The following is a 3283-nucleotide window of genomic DNA, read 5'->3' as shown; positions in this document are numbered from 1 at the left end:
AAAATTAGCGAACCGTAACAGGGTTTGGTGGTTATAGTGTTGAAGGAAGCCACAAATGTGTCCGAGCCCATGGATCCATCGCTGGGGCAATGGGATGAACCGCAGAAATTCTATTGTGGCGGAGTGAGTATTGAACTGGTATAGTCAAATATGTATTTGCTTCGTTAGGCCAATCTCAAATACCAAACATACAAGGTGCAAATAGTGGAGACGTGAAAAGAGGTGTTCAGAGCAGGTGTTTTTCTAATAAAAAGGCAATATGTTAAGGAGTGTGCTAACGTCTAGACGTCCGGACCATAGCAAGAGATCCGGACGATTGGACGAAGGTATTGTCGCTCGGGCTGGTGTTGCCGTGTGTTGATTTCTTTTTTAGTAAAAAACAAACACATCCAGTCTAATCTTTTCTCTATAGCTCCATGCATGCATATAGAACAAAACTGCTTATGTCACCCAAGATTCCATCAAATTTTAAACTTTAAAATGTTTGTAGGACAAACCGTCCCTCCGATTGAATAGTTGGTTCCACATAAAAGATTCGTCGTGACAAAACCTTCGAAACTAGATCCCATGTTGATATGTTCCGACGAAATTTTTTTCTGGATCAAAATTTACCACGCATGTGGTACGTAAGTTATCACGACTGTGACATGCAGTTACCAAGCTATTTTCCTAGGAAATACCGAGCATAAAAAGATGGTCTTCCAGCTTTACCAAGATGGTCATCCTAGATGGCAGGATTTTAGCGACAGGTGCGGATGATTGCCCACATCCTCACATCTCGGTGCAATTTCGCATGCAGCATTGCGCTGCAATCTCGCATGCACATCTCTTTGATTTGCATGAAGTGCACGTCCTATTGAACCCAATTAACAACGAAACTATTGGGCGGACGACGAGCGCCAGCCGAACTATGCACGATGCAATATTGAACGGCTCTATCAACTTTTACCTGGTGCATAGACGACTTGATACGCATTATCGTCTGCAAGTCGTCCAACATATGTCGTGTGTGTAGCAGCATTCATTAACAATGCATGCATGTAGATAAGTAAGAAGGTGATGTCGGCAAAAATTCCATTCAAAATAAACTTCAAAATGTTTTGTAGCTCAAATCGTTGGCCCGATTGAAAACCCGTTTTCACACAAAAGATTTGTTGCAACGAGACCTTCAAAACTAGATCCCATGTTCGTATGTTTTGATGACATTTTTTTGGGTCAAAAGTTACCACACTTAGACTAAATAAGTTATCACCTACGTGGTATGCCTGTTACCATCCTGTTTACATACAAATTACCCGGGGCATAAAAATGGCTCCTCCAACATTCTCTCCGCATGCAAATGCAGTAGAGCACAGAAACCTAATGTCATTGTAAATTCTCGCTATTTCGAAACTGTAAAATGTTTTATAGCTCAAACTGTCGTTTTTGATTCAAAAATCGTTTTCACATAAAAAATCCATCGCGATGAGAACTTCGAAACTTGATCTCATGTTGGCATGTTTTGATCACTTTTTTGGTCAAAATTTACCGTAAAGTTATCATTTATGTTATATGTATACTAACATGTTGTTTATGCAGAAGTGACCGAGATGTGTTTTGAACGACTTCTTTCCTCTGGGTTAAATTTACCGTGGTATTTATAGCTAAGTTATCAGCTCTGGATGCATAAATTACCGCACTATTTGCACAAAAATAATCGGGGTATGATTCAGTAACTTTTTATTCGGGTCTAAACTTACCACGTTGTTTATACCTAAGCTATCAGGTCTATGATGTGTGAGTTATCATATTATTGATAAAAAAGTTACCAGAAGTATATTTCATCAACAACCCTCCCCCACCTCTCACCACCGTCGCCAAATTTATCGGGATTGGGCCACATAAGTTATCAGGTATGCGGTGTATGAGTTATCATGTTATTCATACGAAAAGTTACCAAAGGGTATATTTCATCAACCACCCTCCTCCCACCCGGTCACCAAAGTTATCAGGACTGGGGCACATAGGTTATCGGGTATGCGATGTGTGAGTTATCATGTTATTCATACAAAAAGTTATCAAGGTTATTTTTCATCAGACAGCTGCCTCCCACCCGGTCACCAAATTTACCAAGACCGGGGTACATTAGTTATTCGGCCTACGATGTGTGAGTTACCGTGCTATGCACATAAAAGGTACGGGGGGTATATTTCATCACCCGTCCCTCGCGAAAAGTATCAGGACCGGGTGCATAAGTTATCAGGTCAATGATGTGTGAGTTACCATGCTATTAACAAAAAAGTTACCGGAGGTATATTTCATCAACAAACCTCCCTCACCCCTCACCACCGTCGCCAAAGTTATCAGGACTAGGGCACATAAGTTATCAGGTATGCGATGTGTGAGTTATCATGTTATTCATACAAAAATTTATCAAGGGTATATTTCATCAACCACCCTCCTCCCATCCAGTCACCAAATTTGTCAAAACTGCGGTACATTAGTTATTAGGTCTACGATGTGTGAGTTACCGTGCTATGCACATAAAATTTACGAGGGGTATATTTCATCACCCATCCCTCGCGAAATGTACCAGGACTAGGGTGCATAAGTTATTGGGTCTGTGATGTGTGAGTTACCATGCTATTAAGAAAAAAGTTACCGGGGAATATTTGATCACCCCCCCTCCCAGCGCCGGCAAAGTTATCAGGAGCAGGGTACATAAAAAAATCACATCTATGATATTACACAACTTATAATATAGTAGGAAATGATGTACTCCCTTTGTATAAAGTTAATACAAAGTCGAGTCACTTATCTTAGAGCGGATGAAATACAAGAGAAGGCCGACAAACAACAAAAAAAACCGTTTTCCATTTCCTGCCATGGTGTTTAAAAAGGTCACATGGGTACCATTCATAACACAACAAGTAGTATTAGGCGGGTTGGTTACTGGCATCATACAACCATCAACCGACTTGGGGATCAAATCCTCTTGTCCACATCATTTTTTTTACTCGCTGAAACTAACGATTATTACGTGAGGAAAAAAACAGCAGGCATCATCCTTTGGATCGGGAAGAAAAAACGAAAAAAAGAACAGCGACGACAGCGACTTTCGGTGACGATCAGTATACGTGAGAAAAAAAACAACGGACATCATCCTTTCGATCGGAAAAGGAAAATTGAAAAAAAAGCATCAGCGATAGCGACCGTTCGGTGGTAGTAGGAGACAGCGACATTCGGATGACAGCGATATGTTAATATCAACATGATAAGAGCAACTACAGCCAGACTTTGCAAA

The sequence above is a fragment of the Triticum dicoccoides genome, chromosome 5B, assembly GCF_002162155.2.
Source record: "Triticum dicoccoides isolate Atlit2015 ecotype Zavitan chromosome 5B, WEW_v2.0, whole genome shotgun sequence".
NCBI classification, from domain to species: Eukaryota; Viridiplantae; Streptophyta; class Magnoliopsida; order Poales; family Poaceae; genus Triticum; species Triticum dicoccoides.
Note: the sequence above shows the minus strand (reverse complement) of the source record.